Source organism: Procambarus clarkii, chromosome 6, assembly GCF_040958095.1.
Source record: "Procambarus clarkii isolate CNS0578487 chromosome 6, FALCON_Pclarkii_2.0, whole genome shotgun sequence".
NCBI lineage: Eukaryota > Metazoa > Arthropoda > Malacostraca > Decapoda > Cambaridae > Procambarus > Procambarus clarkii.
The window spans coordinates 50,761,479-50,771,695 of NC_091155.1; the positions used below are offsets into that span (position 1 = coordinate 50,761,479).

A 10,217-nucleotide genomic window follows, 5' to 3' on the forward strand; every position below is an offset into this window, starting at 1 on the left:
GGGAGTCTGCATATTCTACCGTATTTTTTTATTTATTTATGTAAATATATTTATTTTGTGGGTTCCTCTACTCTGAGGTTTTTATACTCCTGTTAGAATTTCCCTTGGCTTAACAAGAAGGTTAACATCAATCATATTTCCCTAGACAAACTAGTAAACTAGGAAATATCTATTTGACCAGAGCAGTAGCCTAGGGACACAGCCAAACTTGTGATTGGGTTCACAAGTGGAAAATCCTTCATGTCATAAGACGTATTTTGGTTCACATGTGGTAAGTGTTGCTTACATCTTATGATGTATTTGGGGTTTCATTTGGTGAGTGTCGTTTACATTATATGATTTCTGGTTCAATATAATTTTACTCATAAAATGCGTAAAATATATATACGCATTTTGGTTCATACTTGGTGACTCCTGCTTATGTCTTATGATGGATTTCCGCTGACTTGCAGTTAGTGCTATTCATGTCATTTGACGCAGTTTGGTTCATGTGTGGTGGACCATTTTGCTAAAAAATATTTATTCAAAATGTTTAGTTTGAGGTAATTTTGTTTTTTATTCAACCTCATTTATTTTGTCTATCCCCTTAATTGTACAAGAAAGTAAAAGTAAAACTAAGGTATATATCCAAGGAAGTATTTATTATTTCTATATCTTTAACTTATTAGCAAAGAAGATATTGTTAGGTATCACACACAGTTGTGACTGGAATTAAGATAACTGCGCACTCCAAGGGTTAAGTGCACAACACATTATATAGACCTGTTATTCTATATTTCATTATGTAGACCAATAAACAGTTTTTGTCGTTGACAAAATAGTAACAAGTGTTAAAGTGTTAATTGTGAACAGTAATTTATTTTGTTTGTTTTCAGCGTATGGGATAAAGTCACTTAAAGGTAATGTCTGCAGAATTATTCTCAATCCACAGGTTCATCTGTTGTTCCTGCTCAGATGAGAAGTGGTTCTTCCAGTCTCCTGTTTCACCTGAAAATATTGGACTTAATGTAATTCACAAATACAGTGAAGAGAGACTGTAGGTACAGGGTGTTATTATTCACTGTAAAGTTATAGATCTTTTACATGTCTCATATTAAAAATATTATATTTCATTAAACGATTGATCATATGTTTTTATACATTCAGGATTAAAACATTTAAACCCAAAATAAAACATGACCACATACAATGACAAGACACATGCACTTCTAGACAGCTGAACGCTGAATGGGACTTCAGTAACAAATCCTTAACAAATTGGGTTACACATTTGGCCCCAAGACACAACTTTGTATGATGCTTAATTATAACTCTCATAATAAAAGTTATTCAATAGTTCAGTGAATTTAAAACCCCAAAACTCGAACTTCCAATCGCTTTATATTGACGTTCTCATCACTGCTCTGTGCACAGAGATCAACAGTTGAAGAAACAGGTCCAGAGGTCTCACCATGACCTGGAGTTAATGCCCTACTCTCTTACTTGCCATTCAAGTGTTCTGACCAGTATACCACACGATGCCCGACTCACCACTTATTGAGCTTGCATTTTGAAGGAAAAATTAGTGTATCATAGTGATGATGAGTCACAATAAAGTGGCTGAAGAATTGGTATCCAACCCACACATTTGAAAATGAAGAAACGACTACGTTCGGTTCGTCCTGGACCTCTACCAGAGTTTCCTCTGCCCTCATCCTGGCCTAGCATATTTCACCATCTTTCGAGCCCCAACAAATCTACTCATGGTACTTGCCGACTGCACAAAGACCCCCTGATCGGCCGGAGCCTCTCGGCAAAATGACAGTCTCGCAGCGTCCTGGCAAGTCGTTTCATAATTTTCAGATGTGTGGGTTGCGTATCGACAAGATATCATCCTCTATATCTTTGCTAAATTCTCAGTTTCCACGAAGATTCTACATCGGTATCCAGGAAAACGAGTTATTTGTAAACATACTTTGTTGCCACAATGTTTTCCTCAGCTTGACCCCAACCTGAGACCACTTTTATGAGACAGATATGATCACATAACCTATACTATAAATTATAGCTACCACAAACATGGGTCTTGCCCACTAATACACACACTTGGTAATGATCCAGGGTGAACAAAACCACCCTTCCATTGTTATGTCTCGAATGTGAGAGTTTTGTGTTATAAGTTTCTGAACGCAAAAAGGTTGAGAAGTTACCAAAATGTCACCCAAAACAAAAAACATATCGCTATACCTGCCACAACAGGTCCAACGTGTAATGTGTTAGGTAGTTATTCTGGCTTAGTGCTTTCTTGACCAGGTTACGTCCACTGGAAGTTAGAAGGGAGATATCGCGACCAAATCTACGAGAGATCGTCTCAGTGACGGCATAAGTGAAGGAAGACAACGAGCACAGGAACTGTCAGCAGGAGAAAACTGCCATACTGGGAAGAGAGCACGGCGAGGAAGCATACTACAAGACATCTGAGGACCCGTGGTTCAAGACCTGTAATTATTTTTCTTAGATTTACTACCATTATTTTAACTTTGCCATTTCACGTCTATCAGCTTTCTGAATGCAATCTATGACATTGCATAGATGGTTAAAAGAGGACACATTTAAACTGCTTAATAGGCCAAACTACTCAGCAGTCCACAACTGTAGTCCAAACCAGAGAGGTGGTTGTACTACAATTTACTACCACCAAGAATTGTCATGCTAAGATGTAATTAGAACTTGGGACAGCAGTGGCGAGTAAATCTTCGCCAGGTTCAGAGTCATTGATGCAGAGGCTGACTTAACTGAGGGAGCAGTGTACAGAACTCCTAACACAGATGTTAATTAATTTAACTCTAACCTTAGAAATTGAATATTAATTAAGCAACGAACTTAACAAAACTCAAATAATACTATAAGATAATTTGAATATTGACCTCTACACATAATAACCTTCAAGTTGCTAGTTTCCTCAACTGAATGAACTCCTCAATGCTTATACTCTTGATAAGCAAACCTTCCAAAATTACTGAAACGACTGCTCACATAACGACTCCTGACCACATCTGGACAAATATAACCTTCCTACTAACTTCAGGAATAATCACTGATGGGACTAGAGACCATTACCCCACATTTATTCTAATCAGCATTAATAACCATCTTTAGATACCATTAAGACTAGCTTTATGCTGCACAATGAAGCTTCCATAAGCAAGTTATTGTTGCTGCTGATAACATCAACTGGGAAACTGAACTCAGTAATAAAGCAAACATCACCCTAATAGTGCAAACTTTTTTTCACAAAACTCTGAGCCTCTACACTACCTCTTGTCGAATGCTAACAAAATAAGTTACGACCAAAGAGATAAAGAACCTACAGGATACTAAGGGAATACTTAAGCCTATCAACAAAAAGCATGATTATGAGAAGAAGTATAGGTTAGAGGTAGTTTCCAAAGAAGTGTCGTGGAGGTCTCATCGATGCTCTAAGATAACTAGGAAAGCTAGAACAAAATATTATGAAAATTAATTCAATCAAATAAAAGGGAAATGTGGAGCACTATTTCTCAGATATTAGGTTCAAAGAAGAAAATGTTTATTAAGAAACAAATATTCCTAGCCAGTGACGATAAAGTGCTACCTGCCTTAAATTGACTACACTGGCATTAAATTCAATAGTTTGTATCTCATTAATTGGCACATCCCTTCCAAATGTAATTTCAGCATCATAAACCAATGTTAATAATGACCGTACAGGCAACTATCCTGAGTCTCCTAACTGTCCTAACTCTCCCTAATTTCTCAGATATTTTTTATATAATCCTCTCATATAAAACCAAGTCAAGTACCACTATTGAGATGCCAGCTATTATTTACAAAAAAGCCTCAAGATTTTCATCTCTGCCATTGCATTGCTCTACAATAAATCACTTGCACTTCGAACCTTCCTTGATATTCTAATGAAAAGTAAGAATAATTCCAGTCCATATCAGTGGTGATCTCTCTGAAGTCAACAATAATAGACCAATATCAATCCTGCCCTCTTTATCTAAAATATTTGAAAAGCTAATGCACAAGCAGATTTACTGTTATCCAGCAAAACAAAATATACTTAATCCTGGCAGATTTAGGACTTCATGAACCAAAAAACACACACATAATTGACGCATTAATTAGTACGATAATATGAGTAACCTCATACATGCAACCCTTGACAAAAATGAGTACTCTATAGGGCAGTGGCGGCTCATGGAAAAGTAGAATGGAGGGACTGCATCGCTACAAGATTCACACAACAACAACAACAATAATAATAATAATAATAATAATAATAATAATAATAATGATGATAATAATAATAATAATAATAATAATAATAATAATAATAATAATAATAATAATAATAATAATGCCAATAATAATAATAAAGAAACATAAATCATATTAACGTGATATATATCAATGATAAAATCCACTAAGACTATAGGGGCCAGATTCACGAAGGTACTTATGAATGTTTTTCTTCTTAGCACCTTCATAGTGGCTACGTCGGTATTCAGATAGGCATACTGTACTAAGAAGGAAAATCTTCGTAAGCTTGCTCCGTCATGCTAAGGCTGCTGTCGACCACTCGTAGCTTTACATAAACTGGATATAACTAAATTTTTCTCTACTACATAACATGAGGATCGATTTTATTATATAAAAAAAAACTTAGCTGCAATATTTCGTCAAGAGGCGTCCTTCGTGTTAGTTATATATGCATTCTCTACTTGAAGCTTGCAGTAAATGTCTTTTATGATAATAGAATTAGCTTTATAATAGGAAGACATTATACTAGTAGTTATTAAGTAAATAAACACTGGTGAACATGAAATATGAGAGAAAGTGATGAGCCCTGCCCGATGGGAGCATTTACTATCATAAAGTTCACCTAGTAATAAGTATAGAAGGGTATATATAGGGACACCCCTATTGTTAATTTATTTTGTTTGGTTTTATTTTGAAATTAAATCTGGGTGAGACAAAATAAAAATATGCTGCACAAATGATGATAGGTTAGGTTAAAAACTTCAAAAAAAATTCTCATTGAATACTTAAACCTATAATTATGACTCTATGAACTATTTAAAAAAGAGAGAGGGAAGTAGAGATCCAAGACCTTTTCCTGTTACACAATTTGGGTGTGTGGAACAAGTAATTATCAAAAGAAGGCACCAAGTTGGGTAGGCTATGTAGCACAATTGTGTGTAAAAATAAACCAATTTTTGTTAACAAATAATGCACCTGTGAGAAACAGATCCTCTCAGCTGTAAAAATATTGATGCAGTTATTTAAAAATAAAATATAATGAAATTTTATTTTATCCTATTTTTTATCCTGGTTTATTTTATCCTATTTTTTTGTACTCTACAGTATATCCAAAGAACTGAAAAATTGAGACATAATGCACAATTTATTGAATGATTCAAAAGAAATATGACTATTACATATCAACATGAGATCTTAATGATCCATGGTTGACATAATTTAATAAGGATAATATTGGTAATAATACAAATTATAATTTAAAATCTTTATTATTGATATTTTTTGTTTTAAGAAGCTTAGTTATACACAGCAATGTGCTGCTACCCTATTCTATATGGAAGATTACACAGTGAAGATAAAAAACTAGATATAAGCTCATCTAATACTCCCATCTCACAGAATTGCTAGGTATACATGGAATCGGGGGAGAAAATACCAGCCTCAATACAAAAAACAAATCAACTCTGACTAAACATCTTCACGATTTTCACAAGAGGTAAGCACTGTATCATGGAAACATTATATTATAACTACTCTTACCAGTTTCTACAAGACTCCTCTCAAAAAATGTATTTTTTTTAACATGCTTAAGTATACACAGTAATGTGTTGTTTCCCTATGCTGTATGAAAGACCATATAGTCTAGATAAAAAAAACAGCTACAAGCACATCCATCATCCCACTTCACAGGACGGCCAGTCATACATGGAATCAGGAGAGATCGAAATATGTAAGGCTGATCTAAGCCCCCACTGGCAAAATCTGGGTACAGTACAAGAATATTTTCCAATATTCCTGAGTGTATGAAGTAATTACTGAGCTCAAAGTACCTTAAACCATTTGGTATGAAGTCACTGATAACAGGGCAATCACAGATATAGTGTTGGAGAGTATGTCCTCTCAAGTAGGACTGAAAACTTATTTTTTTTCACCCAGAGGGTTAAAACCCATGGGAACCGCCTACCCACTGAAGCCGTAAATTCCAAAATTCAGCTAGAAAATATCATTAGGACAATTGGCGGGACTTAACAAGCCCCCGGCTTTTTGTTCTCGTCGAGACCACTAGATAGTTAGTGGCCCTTGGGTAAATTTATGTAAATTTATTTACCTAAATTTAAATTTAGGTAAATAAAATAAATACCATCGCTTCGCAAATCTTGGGAGCGACAAGGAAACCTACAAACTATCTCTACAAACTATTATGTAGGTAAACAAAAATGTAACAAATTTGTTTTCTACAATGCAAACTGTGCTTGCTGACTGTACAAGTTGAAAAAAATAGTAAAAAAAATAAGTCGCAAATGCATCACGGATAAGCTCAGTTCTGCCAGCGTCGTGATTGGCTACAGCTGTAAGATGAAAAATGTTACCTTCTCTCTGATTGCCCAAACTAAAAGCACTAGTGACATCTAGCGAGACCTAAGTGAACTACAGTCCTGAACTTAAAAGTCCTCATAAGTACACTTTTCTGAATCAATCTTCGCCGCGTTCTTAGCCGACACTTAGGAACCTTCGTAGCACACATACTTACAAAGAAATACATGGAGAAATTCACATGGAGCTTGGTTAATCTAGGTCCAGGTTGGCGCGAACCTATGACCCTGGCATTGCCAGTCGTGTACTTTACTACCAGAACACAACTGACTTGAACAACGCCATTCAACCGACGAAACCCCGCCAGACTTCTTGTGATTTCAGTAGAAATTCGGTTGTAATTTGATATGTCAACCATGGTCTAGTGGTAGAGTATGCGACTTACAAAGCCTGGGTCGTAGGTTCGCGCCCACCTAAATTCCAAGTGGATTTTTGCATTGTTATAATGTGTTAATGGGATTTCTGTGTTTCTGAAGTTCGGGGGTTGAAGGTGTAGGACCACTGCCCTTCCACACGAGTGCTTGTGGGTCATACATAAACATTTGGGGGTGGCTTCAGTCTAAAGCATGTGCCTGGGAACATGCAAGCGCAAAAATTCGAATCCTCATCACAACTCTTTTGGATTTTCTCATTGATGAAGTTATGTTAGTGTGATTACTCTGTGTGTATCATTATTATTATTATTATTATTATTATTATTATTATTATTATTATTATTATTATTATTATTATTATTATTATTATTATTATTATTAAAAACCAGATCATCATGCAACCGAGGGTAAGTCAAAGTTTAAGTGTGTTAAATGACACACATCAAAGAGGGCTAAATGAGAGCTCGCAAAGTAAGAAACATTGCGACGATGGTGAGGATCCACTAGGCTACACGCTCCAGGTAGTGGAGAGTGAAATATACAGAAGAAAATTCAAAGTATTCTGTGAGTAGGGCAATACACATCACATGGCGTATAAATAATTACTCGAGCCTAGGAGTGAGCTGGGGAAATGTGTGCATGATTTATTTCTAGACAGTTGCACTAAGATGATGGAGGTAATTATGGATCAACACACCTTATGGTAGAGGCAAAATTCGTGTAATGTCACAGGAATGTGATGTATATGGGTTTTTGCTTTGGAATGGTCCGGAAATCGCTGATTGCTCTAGTTCCTTCTTAATTCAGCAAGCTCCTCTGAAGAGAATGGGAGAAACCAAGACAAGGAAGACTGGGAAGTCCACTAGTTGATTGAGCTACACTTGCATGTACAAGTGTAGCTCAATCAACTGGTGTGACGGCTGCTGCCACCAGCTACTTGTCTGGTGACATCACGAGGAATAGCCTCTCCCAATGGACCCAGAAGCGGACTGAACGAAAGGGAATGGGAAAGAAAGTAAGCCTCGTGGGAGTAGAGAGAGCAGCTAGACCACATCAACATGTCAACTACTCCTCATACAAGTGACTATCTCACGGTAGCTGCAGCCGAGTGAAGCCACATGATCCACCCTGAAAGGGTGCCATGAAGATCTACTGGTGGAAGAAACAACCGACGCGCAAAGCAACATCTTTTAGATAAAAAATGTATATTCAATAGTATAACAAATTTAAAAAAATGGCAGAGAGGCAGGTAGCAATAAAATTTATTAATATATTTTTGGAATAGAGAGTGCATCTCGTGATCTTTAAAATCTACAGTAGTTACCCCCTTGATCTGGCTGGCAAACGACCTAGTGAGACCGATGCCTCGGCTTCAGAGCAAAACAAGACGTAATATTATACTGTCTCCCAGCTTTACGGTGTTAAATTATAATAAAAAATCTGTGCCAAGTTACAGTGTTAATAGCACAAACAATTCTAAACATTCGGCAACCCAGAAACCTATCAGAGGACCTGGTCTATTTCATTTGGAAAATAAATTGCCTTTTTCTAGTATGGCAGTTTTTGGCTGGAGCGCATATGTGCGAAAAGCGACCTTAATTATAAGATGACCACAGTCAACACCAATATAAAATACAAATGCTGCAGCCTCATGTGACTGGACAAGTCTTTTCAAACCAGCATCAAGACACTAGCATCTAAACATCACATGTCTGTAATGAATCAGCCTGATTGGTTCCAACATGTTTTAGCTGAGATGGATCCACTTAACTCTTATGTTCAATTAATCCCTTTATTTTCCAAATGACCGGTTATATGTGGGCCAGAGCGCAACTTCCTCAGTATATTAGTGTCAATAAAGTTGCATGAGCTAAATTTAAACGTATAAACAAGTAAGCTAAAGTTAAACTATATATTTTCTAGTGGTCTGCCTAATTGCTGCATTTATTTTTGTTTTCCTTACATATAATTAACGTGCATTAATTCAGCAGGAATTAAAACTCATTAATTTAACTGAAGCAGTCAAATCAAATAATATTCTAAGAGTTATTATTGTAAGTTACATTAGATTCAATGAATGACAAATTTAGAGATGGAATTTTTACTTAAACGTCGTTCTACCCTAATAATAGTGTGGCCATTTTATATTAGGTTATAAATGTAACTCTAGCTGCCATATACAGCCACACGATTTAAAGTAGAAATTTTTTACATCAGCAGCAGAGTAAACAAATATTTTTATTTTTTATTTTATATCAGGTCAATCAACCATAAGTTTTTCAGGTTTATCCAATACATTACAGCGCCCAATCTCATAATCCGTTTACTTGGCTGAAGCACAATAAAATAAAATTAAATTAAAGATATTCTTTTATTAATTCTAATCAGTTGGAAACTTTTACTCACTATATCTATATTATTATCTATTAATGCATTATTTCTAAATCATATCAAAATCTCTACAGATCCACTATATCCTATCACCTACATCTGGGTCCTTCATGACAATGCCTATGAACACGTATGACCATAGGACCCTTGGTTGCCTACGTGACTTTGTCCATGATTTCTCAAGGATCTAGAAGCTTCGAGAAGAATATCTTAATTAAAAAACTATTGGAACAATTTAATCGATTTCCGGTATGGATTAAATCAAATCCTTAATTAGTCTCTGTAGTACTAGCAAGTACTACTTATAATCTTTAGATCCTACATCTAATTATAATATAATCACATCTTATCTCAATCATATGTCAAAACAGTAAAAATAATAAATCATTATTCATTGAAAGCCCTCTCAAAGGAGAAGGGGAGCCAAACTGGGGAGTAAAGCAAGCAACGAGCCAGAACGCGTGTGTTTACAGACAGTGAACAAGTGATGTACTGCCTTGCGAACCATTTTAAGCTTAGGACACCTTATTCAATTATCGTTATCACCAGTGATTACTCTCTAAAACTGGGGGAATGCATGGACAAGATCTACAATGAAAAATTCCTAGTGCTTAATCTAAATAAGAGGTAGAGTGGAACTCACTCACCCAGTGTGACACCGTCTCCACCTCCACCATCATCACCTATCTTTTATTACTGCCACGCAATTAAGGACATAATCAATTAGCAATGCTACCAGAACATTATACAGCAAAGCTGTGATATAAAATATCGTGCCTAAACTGGACAAGAGAG

General features: G+C 35.9%; 1 protein-coding gene across 1 annotated transcript in view; it reads right to left on the bottom strand.

Moving 5' to 3' along the window:
* Positions 1-622: 622 nt before the first annotated feature.
* Positions 623-10,217, bottom strand: part of LOC123754194 (sulfotransferase 1A1) — a 124,224-nt gene continuing 114,629 nt past the window's right edge. The window contains exon 6 of the mRNA XM_045736403.2: positions 623-987. The gene's annotated coding sequence lies outside the window, so the exon portion shown is untranslated. The remainder of the gene's footprint in view (positions 988-10,217) is intronic.